This window comes from Empidonax traillii, unplaced genomic scaffold, assembly GCF_003031625.1.
Source record: "Empidonax traillii isolate 1590-97213 ecotype Southwest subspecies unplaced genomic scaffold, ASM303162v1 scaffold95:size1152806, whole genome shotgun sequence".
Classification (NCBI taxonomy): domain Eukaryota; kingdom Metazoa; phylum Chordata; class Aves; order Passeriformes; family Tyrannidae; genus Empidonax; species Empidonax traillii.
Window position 1 is genome coordinate 216,462 of NW_020955288.1, and position 13,458 is coordinate 229,919.

The 13,458-nt window shown below is 38.1% G+C and overlaps 1 protein-coding gene across 2 annotated transcripts in view; it reads left to right on the forward strand.

Annotated features, from left to right (window-relative positions):
* The first annotated feature begins 233 nt into the window (after window positions 1-233).
* The window catches only part of MICAL2 (microtubule associated monooxygenase, calponin and LIM domain containing 2), a 147,744-nt gene continuing 134,519 nt past the window's right edge, over window positions 234-13,458 (forward strand). For both annotated transcript variants that reach the window (XM_027881789.1, XM_027881790.1), the window contains exons 1-3: window positions 234-327; window positions 4,256-4,416; window positions 8,759-8,826. The gene's annotated coding sequence lies outside the window, so the exon portion shown is untranslated. The remainder of the gene's footprint in view (window positions 328-4,255; window positions 4,417-8,758; window positions 8,827-13,458) is intronic.

Below are 13,458 nucleotides of genomic sequence, written 5' to 3' on the forward strand. Positions count from 1 at the left end.
TATATCCAAACATTCTGCAGATGTTTTGAAACGCAGTGGCTGCACTCTGCCCCAGTTGCCCTTGTGAAATCCCGCTGTAGTGAAGGCTATGTGTGAGCACGGGGCTGGACTGCAGCCTGTCCGTGCTGGCTGAGCACTCACAGCTCACCTTTGCAGCGTTCCTTCAGGGAACTGGGGGGCCCGTTGAAATCCCCGCCGTATCACTTGCTCTTGTCTTCACAGTGCCTTGAATCTGTCTCACAAGAATGGCCTGAGGTGCAGCAGTAGAAGAAATATGGGACAAGCACTGCCATCTTTTACATCCACATAAACAATGAAGACAGAGAGGTAAAATAGGAATGGCTGGTTAAGCTCTGGTTGCTCACGCCTGAGCTGCGTGACTGCAACAAGGAACAGAATGTAGCTGCCTGCCCTTATGTGTGTGTACAGTCATTCACCTCTTGATGGAATCAAGAGGATAAATTGTACCACTGATGGAAGTTCTCAAGCTATGTACATGCTGCCTTTTCTCCTGGGTGTTTAGTTAAATGAGGTTTTCCTTTTCCTGCAGGCAAGCAAATTGTTTCCTTTTTCCTTTTGATCTTCCAGGACTCTGTTTTTCAGCCTGCCTGTCTTACCTTAATTTCTTTTGATAAAAGAGCCCTTTTATCGTACATGCTAAAATTGTGGGATAGGTCTATTTGATATGTCATGATGAAACTAAACAAGCAGCTTTTTAAACATCTTGTATCACTTCTTTTTTCCATATGTCTCATCACTGCGTTTAACAGTATCATAAGTGTCATGATTTTTGATGGGTTTTTTGTGGAGCTGCAGCTTCAGGATTTTTTTTACCTTACAATAAACATGAAAATAACTTACATATCAAGCTGTTGTGGTTGCCAAAAAACACTTAACAACCGGCTCAGTTTGATGTGAAAAGCAAATTGCAAGCATATTCATTGTGAGAAAACTTCAGACTAGGGGGCCTGAGCCATGATTCTAGAATGCTTGGGGATCAGTGATATTTCATACACAATTGTTTGCTGTTTAGTAGCAAACAAGCAACAAGACAGGATTACTGGAAAATGTTGGATTAGGAATTCAATGACTATTTAGTCACACTTATTGACTGTGTTGTCTTAGGCACATGGTAGTTTTCAACATATCCAGAAATGTGACTAATAATTTACTAATGACTATAAAAATTAAATCTGTTTTATGGGCTGATTAGATGATCTCCTGTTTATGAGTTTTTCTAAACCAGGAATATCTGAGCTATTTAGTGGGTGCAGCCTTTAATTCCTGGGCAACATTTATACTGAACAGTGTATTTTAAAGAATAACTAGAAAAAATAGTATTTGTATAACTTTTAGAAGGTGAAATTTGTTATTAGATATAGAATTTTAAAACACTCCCCAATTTTCATAGTTTTGCTTGGATATGATTTTTTTCTTCCAAGCTGTTCTGTGGCTTGGAAACAGCAATCTATTTTTGTACCCTGTCCCTTTTATTTTAAACAAGTAACTCAGCATTCAAATTTCCAGTTCTAATCTAATTAACACAATCTTTTTTGTAGTAAATAATGGTAGCATCTCCTTTGACTCTTCAGACAGAAAGTATAGAAAGCTACTGTTACTAGTTCTCTGATTTTAATTTTGTCCAAACTAAATTTTAGAAACCTGTTTGTAACATTGGAAAAGGATTACCCTAGGCCTTCAGTCTGCAAGGATTTAAGCACACAGGGGATGTAGATGAACTCTAACAATGTCATCTAGACATTTTCTGCATTTAGCTGCTACTGTATTTCTGACTTGTGCAGCTTTTCAAGACTTTCAAGACTTTAAAATCAAAGTTCAATATGTTGGATATTACAACAAACATCCAGTAACGAGAGAGGGGGACTTTTCCTTGTTTGTCAGAAGTGAAATCAATACACAAACACAGAAGACATTTTTAGCTGTGAGTTTGCTGCGGAAGCAGGGTCGTGCTGTTGTAAAATAGTTTTCATTTCATAACCTCAGTTTTACAAGTGTCATATCACTGCAGCCTATAAAAAAGAATTGACCCATTACACAACTGTTAGTAATGAACTAAGAAGGATTACAGGAAGTGGTAACTTCTAAAGAAGCATTCGTACCAAATGTTTTTATCATCAGGGCAAGTATGTTTTACATGTGACTTATAAAATAGATAGATTTATTTGGAACAAAGTTAGATTCTTGATAACATGCTAAAGTTTGTTGCAGTTAATACTGCACTGTCCAGTATTTGAACACTTATACATAATTTTCAGATAGGCAGGAATTTATGAACTTACCAGTCATCTTGCCCAGTTTTTGGTCCAATAAGAATCTTAATAGTACAGCGATCTACAAAACTGGCAGTAGTCACTGTTGGGTGTGAGTTTTTTAGTTTGTTTTTTTGTTTTCTTTTGGTTTTTTCTGTTATATTTTGGTTTTGTTTGTTTGTTTTCTCCCTCTGGTCTTATTTTCTTTATAATGAAAAGGTAAAAAATATAACTGGCATCCATCCTTCATATATAAATTGAATAAACCAGATTCCAGGTTCAAGTAGTTATTTTTCTCCTCTTTTATTTCCAGAATACTTTGCATTTTTCTGCGAGTGTTTATTGCTAAAATGTTATATGATTTTCTCTCTGTGAGAGAAGATGTGTAAACAACAGGGCAGAGACTTTCTAATGACAAACACCAAGCTAAACACAGCAGGCCTGTAGCAGATTGCTCAAGGAAAATTAGATAATCTTTTTTAATAATCCAATATGAAACCTAGCAGTGACCAAGAAAATACTTCTCAACTGACACATCTATAATCTGCCCGATGTTTTCAAATATATTTTGTTTGGACACCTTTTTCTGCTCAGTTTAATCTCCCCCTGGCAAAATCATACAAAACTTTTCAATAAATGCAACTATTTTCCCTTAAATTAAACTTCCAGTTGTTTATACAGAAGGTACAGGTCAAATGCACAGCCAGAACTTTTGAGATGGCAAGGGCAGGGTAGCCTAGCTCAGCTGAGGGCTGTAAACACTCATTGCTCAGCTTTTAAATTAAAGAGTAGCTTCTCTCTTTCAGCTCTCCTATTTCTGGCATTATCTTGATGGTTGTTACAGGTAAAAGCTTCACGACATTTGCACGCTGAGCTATCCAGGAAGGTATCCTGTTTGGAGGATGAAGATTCAAAAAGGAGGCTTAGAAACAAAAGAGGAAAAACACTAAAATAGACATTGGGTCACAGCAGAGCGCAGAATTTGTGTGAGAAGAAACTGCTACAGTCCGTATCTTTTGCAGGTGTACTTAGCTTTGCATGCTGATTAAAATCCTTTGAAGCTGATAGGAGTGAGTAGTTGTGGGTGAATTTAAGCTGATATGTAAGTAATGAAGTGCTGAATATCCCTAAGAATCAGGTTCTCTGAGCAGCCACCCTAACCCTTCTCTTGTTTTTGTTGTATCCTTGATAGATATAACCAAAGATGGAATGTTCCAGTTCTGACCCTGGTCCTCCAACATCCCATTTAACTACTCACATGATAAAGTTATTTGCATTTGTTAAATCTTTGCAGGATTATGATCTAAAGGAGTATTAGAGCCTGATCCAGCTACTTCAGAGGCCTGCCCTAGATTTTGGTGATCAGTGTATCAGAGCCATACTAAAGGGATTAAGATGCTGCCGGTGCTTACTGAAGATATGGTTTGCCTAAAAGCACAGTCCAGTATTCCAGCACTGACACATCCAGGGCACGGGATATAATGGGGCACGTTCCATGGTGCAGCTCATGCTTCACCCTGATGGGTTGCAGTGGCTCCAGTAGCCTTCACTTTATTTATGCTTTGATAATCCAAATGCTTAGCAGTGTAAATATTTCCCCTGTGTGGCTATACACAGAGAGATGGATTTACTTATATAATGTGTGAGGCAATGTCATGGATAAATGTCAAGTTTTTGCCAGTGTCTGTCTGAGACAAGTGGGTTACCTGCTGCAGCGACAGGGAGGTGTCAGGCTGGCTGCCATGGCCCCATCCCAGCAACCCTGTCCTTCTCAGAGCTCTCTAGGGGACAGAGCCTGTCTTTAGAAGTAGAATTACACTTTACAGCATATAAGCAGCTTGTGCAAAAAAATAATGGAAAAAATGTTAGACCCCTTTCCAACTACTAGTACAGAAATCTTCTGGGTTTTTCTCTTCTCCTTTCATTTTCCCTTCTTCTTTCATTTTACTTCTGTCCATCAGCAGAAACTTCTCTTTATTTCACAGGTGTGGCAGGCAGGACTGGGGAAATGATAAAGGAAGAGATTTGGCACCTTTTTTTCTTTCACCAGCTGGCAGGAGATACAGGGATGACCTACAACGGGAGGGGGGTGCCTTGAATGTCTGTGGAGTATTGCTGGCACGTAAATCAGGTATCTGAAGACCAGGTAAAGAAAGTTTGTTGGGTTTTTTGGTTGGTTAGGGTTGTTTGTTTGTTTGTTGTGCTGAGTCCTTTTTCTGTGTGTTGTAAATCTGCTATTGCACCAGAAATGCTGAAGGCCCAGTAAAAGCAGGGAACATGCTAGACTGGAAGGTATTGCTTTTTCCCTATTTGGTTTGCCATTTATTTCAGACCTACAGAAATGATGTTCTGTTTCATACAACATTAAAAACATTAAAAACACATTAAAAACACTAGAGGGACAAAAAAATTATTATCACTTCTCTTTTGTGGTGAGGGTGTGTGTTGTAGCTATGTCATATGGGCAACAAAAAATTTGTTGCAGCCAGAAAACAAGTTCCCTTGCCAGATCTGTGTCCAGCTTAGGAATACTTCCTTTCTCATTACGTGACATCATCCTGAACAAATTATATTAAATGGTATAAAATAATCATTCTTGCATAATACCTTTACCTTTCATCTTGGATTTCAAAGCACTTTACAATCATTAATGTTTACCTCTTAACTCAGTAATCACATGAGTAAAGTCTTCCTCACACAGAAGAAACATTTCTAAATAGTTTTACATCCTGTTGGAGATGAGAGGAGAAGCCAAATATACCCAGACCCTGGGATTAAAATGCAGTACATCTGCTCTCCTTAAGCATCTGCCTTCCTTTCAAATGCATCTACAGACCCAAAAGTCTCAATAAATATTGACATGTAGGTGGTTTTGGTGCATATCTGAAACTTGATGCTGCGTGGTTTAAATTTAGGATCTCCAGCTGACAGAGGTCTGTTGCTCCATAGAGAAATACTTCTTTCATGTCATGTGCGTAATCACAGCTGTTTTGTTTGCTTGTTTCATAAATGGCTTTCCTCACAAGCTGGATTTTGTTCAATATCCATTTCCAGTTCTGGGATATTGGTCAGCAGCGTTTGGGACAAGAGTAGTACTTAATCAGATGAACAGTCTTGTCCCATGGGAATAACCAGTGACTTCTAATCCATCCAATCACTCTCTATAAGGAAAGCATAGAAACAAAATCTATCAATGGTACAAGAACACAGCTCAACTCAGCAAAAGCTTTCAAAATATTAACTGCAAGTTACTGGAAGATTTAAAGTATTCATAAAAGACAAAATACTGCTGAGACTTTGAAGTCAGACATTATTCGTCATGCTTTATGTTCTGATTTTGCCCTGATTTTCAGTGTCATACTTGTTTGTTCTAGGGTGAATGGGCTTAGAGTCAGTGTAAACCTGGACTTACTGTCTGAGAGCCAACCCTGTAAGTGAAATTGTCTCTTCTGACTAATGTAACTCTGCCACAGAAATCCATATCAGGTTTTGATCCCTTGCATAGCTACTATGTATGATCCAGAGCAGCCTTTCACAATCTGTTTCTGCAGTCTTGACCATCTTTGTGTTTGTTTCTCATGACCAAAAGCTGCCTCTTTGATATTATTTATCTTTAGAAGGGGTAGGGTTGGCAAGAATTCAATACCAGAAAAGAATCTGTCACTAAGGTCTTCTAAATATAACCACTTACTGAATTTACTGATTTTATTTCTTTTCTTTATATGGAATTACTTTTCAGCTACCGTATCCTTTCAGATTCAGGCAGTTGTGCTATTTTTTAATCTTTGCACTGGAGAACAGTATTTCAAGCATTTGGAAGTTTTCTTTTCACCATTTGTAGAAGGGTGCTGGGCTTTGACCCTGTCACCACCCGAGATGTTTTGAAACTTGCCCACACCTTTATTTACTGCGGACTGAATTACTGAGTCCTGCCAAACTTCCTGCTAAGCCACTGCTGTTTGAAGGTTTTATTAGAGTCAATATATTGAGAGCAGAAATCCATAACCTTTTTAAAATTTGAAGTCACTTTATTCTGTTATTGATTCTTTGCTGTGTGATGACATACGTCCCCCTTAATTCCCACTTGTACTTTGTTTTACATACAAAAATCTGTTTACAGCTTTGATCACAGTCCAATAATTCATGGGTATAGCTGGGATAGTTAAAGAATTTTTTTAAAGTATTGTAGGATAAAATGGACTGAAAATAGATGATATACTGATATTTAAACTGGGAAAAGGTATGGATCATGAACTTCTTTAGCTTACTTTAATCCAAGAGGGTTTTGCAATAAGAAAACAAATAACTGATGTTAACATAAACAATATCAGTTTACATAGTTTTATGGGTGATAGAGCTTGACAGTGGACATGTAATGTGTATTTGTAGGTGCGGTTTACAAATACACCTGTGCCGATTGAATATATGATTCAATCGTCCTTAGAACACTGGACATTTGGATTTAAAAAAAAAAAAAATGAGAGAAATGCAATGTTAAATACCTAGTTAATTGATGGTAAGGGAAAGGTGACTGTCAGTTCTATAATCAAGAAGAAGAAACACCCTAAATTTGGAAGTAGAAACTAGATACATTCAAGCCACAAATAACCTGCAGCAGCAGAAGTCTTTTTTTATTCTGAGGCAAGCTAGTTCTTGGTGCAATCTTCTTTGGTATGCAGAAGCTTCTTTAATACTTAAGCCTTTTTAATAAAGACTAAAATACTTCTAAAAGGGGTACTGTAATGTGAACAGGAAGTATATGGTCAGATAGGAAATCAAGTTAAGTCAAGATAAAGTTCGTCAGCTATTAATCTGCGTGCACATCTTTCTTTGAGTCCAATTTTCCTTCTGATTATCTACTATCAAGGGTGTATTCAACATGAACTGATAGAAGACATGGCTCCATTCCTATTATTTTCTATTTCCATTTCCATATACACATACAACAATTCACAAAGAAATTTATCAGAAGCAGTGAATTAGTAAATGGTTTTAAAATAAGTCAATACTTTGAGTGTTTTAAGGTTCGATTTCAGTAAAGAGCATGATTTAAGATGATCCATTTACTTTGCATAGCAATGACATCACTATTGGATGAGCTGCTGCATCTAGGGCCGGAGTAACCCCCAGCAAACAGGACATAACTGAGTGTAGAAATTACAAAACCCATGCTATCTGCAGCCTTACAGTTTTATCCTACATGACCACTTCCTGAAAGAGCATTGATGAAAATAGAGTTGTAATTTGTTGTAAGAAAATAAGTTATTTTCTTATCATCCAGATGCAGATCTTGGACCACTGAACTCAGTGGAAGTTGCATGAAGCTAAGTGGGTTTTAGTCTTGTGAACTTTTTGTGTGTGCAAAAATGTGCTCACACTGCATCCCTTCAGGTGAGGGGACAGAGTTCCCCCTGGGATTAGTGAGGCTCTTTCAGGGACAGTTAGAGAAGAAGCTTCAATCTGACTTGTCACTTTGGGAAGTCTTCTCTCTCTCCTGAGCAGCCCACAGTCACAAATTTCCCAATTTACTACATCAGTAAAGGCCTCTCCACGTGTGGTGTTGGTGCATCTTTTGGAACTATTTCTGGCATAATGGACAGATTCTTGCTTCTTGAGCATTTCTAAACAAAAGGCCAACTGATGTGTTACTCCTTGGCGAGGGGTTTTATTGTTCTGCCTGTCTGATGGGATAAATGTAACAACAGCCCTTTGCTCTGTATCCTAATTTGCCTTATCTCGATGAAGTTTGCTTTTGTGATCTCCCCAAAAGGTACACTGCATTACTGACAGGTGGGATCAGACCAAGCGAACTCAAACAGGTTTGCTCTTTGCATCCACTTCTGATTTTTCCATATTAGAGCAAGGAGGAAGGTGAAAAGGAAAAACTAAGCAAGTTATTCTCCGCAGAAGAGAGTGAAAGACTTGTTTAAGAATACAAGAGAAATAGAGGCCTTGGAAGTAACACTGGCGCCCAAAAGTATTACTTCTTGTTCTGTACACAACTCATTTTGCTCCATCTAATCTAAAAAATGCATTTGCATAATGACTTTTTGTTAAATAAGAGGTACACTGTTGAACTGTTTAATTATACTTTGGCTGACTTGCACATATTTTCAAATCTTTATTTCCTAAGAAGTTTAAAGGAGATGGAGTTTTCCAAGGTCTCTGTTTAATTATTTCGCCTATGTTTAGTTGGGGAGTTTTCTTTTTAATCCAGTTTCTTTCTTTTTTTCCCTCTACTTTCCTTCTTTTTTCCCCCTTTTCTCTCTCATGTAGAACACAACCCTGGGCATTCAGATTTAGGCAGCTGTCCAAATCTATTTTGAAACAAAATTTTAAATCAAAACTTCTTGCAACTATAGGGCGAGGGTCACGTGGGCATGCCCTGGGTCAGCAGGAAAACTTGTAATGACATTGCAGACACATCTCTCTTTCCACCCCCTGTAAATATGTGCATAATGTAGAGCCATAAAAATGTTATTTTTCAGAAGAAGTCGAGGTCACCTTGTCCCATAGAGGACCAGTTGAAAGAACTTTGGCTCGGAAAAGAGGGAAGGTAGGCATATCTTACCTAAGAAACATAAATTTTCCTGATTAAGAGCAAAGACCTAGCAAAGCATGCCTAGATTTTGCAGTGTTGACATTCAGTTTCATTATTACCATACTAATAATTACTTGGAATCAGAGGTAGAAAAACTGGGGAACCTGAAATGCCACGCAGAGAAGGGAGAACTTGCGGCATTTTGCAGATACTGAGATACACAAAGCTTTTGTGATTGCTAGTTCTATGTTCACACCTGTCAGTTTTCCATACTGAACCCCCAGTAATCCTGTAGTATGAAGAAAGGTTGATACTTTGAACAAAACTTGGAGCAGGAGTAGAGGTGAACACATTCGAAACTGCATTTGTAGCTGGGAAAACATGCTAGTATTTTGATTTTTCCCCTGATGTTTCTATGGTAGTTATCCTTGTGTGTTTTTCAGCTGCTTTTGAGGCACTGCTGTACTGCTGGCTGTGAAAGTGAGAGAACAGCTTTTGCAGATGAAAGGCCAGCAATGATAGCGCTGGAATGTGACCTCGGCCATTTATCAGAATGACATTGTCAGTCAGATGATACCCCATCTTTATTTTTCCGACCACTTCTGGCACGAATTCAGGTCAGTTCAGGATGGGGGCATACACTGCCATGCCATGCATATGCCCATAATTGGCCAATTAAGACTCACAATATGAAGTCAACTTAGTTAATATGGAAAAGGTTCATTTTCAAAAGCCCTCTCTTGTGTGTAGGCATTTAACATGTTCTTCTGTCATTTCCAACCTGTTTTAAAAATCCATTTGAAAGAAACCAGTGTGATTAGAGAAAGACTGGTTAGTCTCTCTGTAAAAAACCTAGATAAATTGAAATAGATATAAAATGAGGGTAATTTTCTTGCTATGGAGCACGGGTATTCTTGTGCTTAACAGACCAAGGTCTCATGAACTGTTAGTGATATTCCTTACTGCCTTGGATTTGTGAAGTATCTAAAACAATAACAGAAAATAAGCTTTTATGTAGAAGAGAGATTTTGAATAAATGATGTTACTTGGGTGTAATTTCCATAACTTCCTTCTCCCTATCTGCCAGTGAAAATAATGGAGACAAGTGTTTGGTGGAGAGATTATGAGGGTGAAAGCTGGGACATTTTCAGCCTGGCATTGGTTTGCACTGTGAGCAAGTTACTTCCTTGAGCCACAACATCCACAGCTGCAAAACAGGGTGAAACTTAAGAGTCCTCAATATAAAAATCTTCTCCTTTGTAAATGGAAATTCTCTTTCTACAGTACTACGTCTAAGATTGTGCAGATCTGAGGCTTGTTTGTAGATCGTGTCTCTGAGGACATTCCAAAGGTTCAGGAATATTTTGGGGCTTTGTTAGGGCATACAGATTAGGACAAGGCATGCAGGTGAGGCTGTCTTTAAGCTAAATGGTTGAAATGCCAGAAATGTGGTGCTTTAAAATCTTGACAAAAGGAAATATTTCTACTTCTCTTTCTTGACTGTGGAGTGTGGAAGAATTTCTGTGGTTGTTGCCATGATGAATCATGCAGATAGTAGTTATGCATGAGTTATTGTTTTAGGATGAAACTCCATGCTTATTTTTTGATAATGCTTCTGCTCTTGAAGGGAGAATTGAAAATGGTTGTGTTCTGTATTCAATTCTATCTCTAATTTCTTGGCAGATGAATATGCTGCATGATGTTTGTGTTTGAATATTTAAATAGCATAGAAAACTCAACAAGATTTCTGATATTCTAGAGTTGAAAAAACAGAAATGAGCTAGTAAATAAGTAAGTTGAAAATAACATTTTCAGCCAGTTATGTCTTTGTGTTTCCAAGATAGTTTCTTATACAACCTAAAAAAATCAAGTATATCTTCACAACAATGCCCACCCAGACCAGAGAAGAGCAGCAGGAGACTTATCCATCTTAAAATTTTTGGTCATAAGCCTGTTTGCTTTTGAAATATAGTATTGTGGTAGAGTAATCATAGAAATAGAAAGCATTTCAGAGTGAATGAATAAGCAAAATATTCTTGGTGAACAAGTGCCTATGTGCTCCCACTGACAAGGTAAATAATTTCTAACAATTGCATATCAAAAAATAAGAATCAGTTTAAACAATATTTTGACTCATCAGTCAAGTTTTAATCATGCTTATAATTTTCTCACTAGTTTTGAACCCTATGTTTGGGAAGAGACTGGACGTATTGGCTGATTCATTTTCTGGTGATTAAGTGGTATGTCTGAACAGGAAACATACTGCACAAGGCTTAGGGGGGTTATAAATAGAACATGTTCTGAGGGAAAATTGTTATGCAGACAGCAGAGTCTGTTGATACATGACTGCATAGATGTTGCCTGCTGTACACCGCCAGTATTTGTAATGAAAATTTTCTCTTTTTTTTTTTTTTAAACCCCCCTTTAATCACTTAATACTATTTCTTTACATCCTTATTTTATTTAGATGAATGTCTAGGGGTAGTAGTCACTTTTAAACTTCAAAATAAACTTCCTTGATAGCTGTCCATTTGTTTTCAAGGCCTGTGTTTTTTGATTCCAAGAACACATTTCTTTAAACTTACCCTTGCTAAATGGACAAAATCCTGACTTACCGTGCACTTCCTATGGGCTTTCTTCTGTGACAGTCTGTTTATGTCACATGTCACATGCACAGAGAGAGCAAGGAATGGGACACAAGCTAGGAATTCCAGCATAAATATGACTTCTGCCATTGGTAAACTAGTCAGTTACCTTAGGCAAGTTTTTCTATAATTTCCACAGGTTTTCCTAGAACAGTGATATATCTTCACTTTGTTCTTCTGGAAAGGTAAGATAAAAACTGCTCCCCATTTTAGAATACTGAATACAAAGGATAACAGGATACCGTATGGCTCCCTTGAAATCAATGACTTTGTCTGCAAAACCAGAAGGAGCATCCTTTTTCCCCCCTCTCCAATTAGCAGCAAACTCAGGATCCCTATCTGGTCATATTCCAGTGCAATTTACTGACAAATGGATCACTTGACTGGAAAGAGCAGTTCTGTCATTGTTTAAAAAGGAGCTATGTTGCTAACACAGGAAGAAAAATATTGTGGACAAGTAATGGAAATAAAATCTAACTTCCATAATTTATAGCTGGATCCAGAGCTAACCAAAGCCAGTAGGAGTCTTTCCACTGACTTCATCAAACTTTGCATATTTGTCCTCAGAAGTGCAAGTCGTACAGCCCAGCCAGGCCCTGGGAGATGCTCCAACCCCTTGTTCTCAGCTGACCTTCTTTGGCCAGAGCTGCCTGGGTGAAAGTGGTACTACACACAGTACCAAGGGCAGGCCAAATGAAAAAGCTGGAACAAAAAAATGCTGTAGGAAAACCTGCTCTAAACCAGACAAAGCTACATATAGGTAACAGTAAATGGTAGCAGCATTATGGGTTCTTTTGCCTCCAGGCAAGTGCCTACACATTTATAAATAATGACATGCAGACATTAGTTTAGTTTAAGATGCTTATTGATGCTTTGTAGACTGATGTTTTAAGCAAAACAGAAAGCAAGAGTGGGCAAGTTTCCAAAATCTGGATATACTGTGAAATAAAAAAGTACTTGTAAACTTTCTCCCTGTGAGCACATAGTGAAATGTACATGTTTGCTAAAAATCCTAATACTGTGTACTAAAATAAAAAACTCCTACTCTGTCACTGCCTGGAGTAAATAATAAGAGAAGTGGCCAGGTTCATGAAGGAAATCAGCCATTTAACTAAAGCAGAAGCCTCCTTGAAATGCAGAACTGTTTTTTTAATAAGGAAGTTTCATCTGTAAACTTTCACAATAAACCCTTCTCTGAAACAGTCTGTTAGATAGCGACCGTATTTTGTTGAAATTTAATATTAATTATCCATGTATAACTAAACTTTTGTTTACCATCTGACAACAAATATTTGTCTGTGTGGGCGAAAGGCCAGACAGTGTTCTCTTGATCACCAGGAAGTAAATCAAACATTTGAATCCTGTGGAGATATTTCAAATCGACTTTTTAAAATTTTGAAAATACCTTTTCGCCTTTAGCTTACGCATTGCTAAACACTGTGTTGGTGAATGGGTGATGGCAGATGCATATCTTGAAAGAGCAGCATAATCGCTGCTCATTAAGACATTGCAAGGAAGCAATATATAGCTAAAAGAAGCACTTCACATGCAGAAAGAAGTGCTTGCAAATCAGGAAGGCTGAACAGGCCAAAGAAGACTTTTGAGCTATGCCGAGTTTCACAGGTCAGTCCCATGTATGAATTGTAAATATTGCCCTATGAAGGGCTCTTGAAAGAAATGCCAGCTCTGTGAGTAAGGCGGAACAATCACACAGCGAGCTCAGGGACTAAGTTTCTGCTCAACAGGATTTCCCCTGGGAATGTGGCAGTTGTTAGTCTTCATTTCAGCTGTTAAGAAAACGCACTTGTGCCCAGGCTTTGTTTCCTTCCCAAGTGCTGCTGTTACCATTCCAGGGAGTTCAAAGTGGTCTTGCTCTCGGTGTGTTCAGGCTCCTCCTCCACCAGCTGAAATCTGTTATTTCAAACTCTGGATACAGAGGAGCAGGAAGGGTGGAGGGATGCCAACTGCCCTGCTGACAAATTTCCAGATGCATGGGATCCTT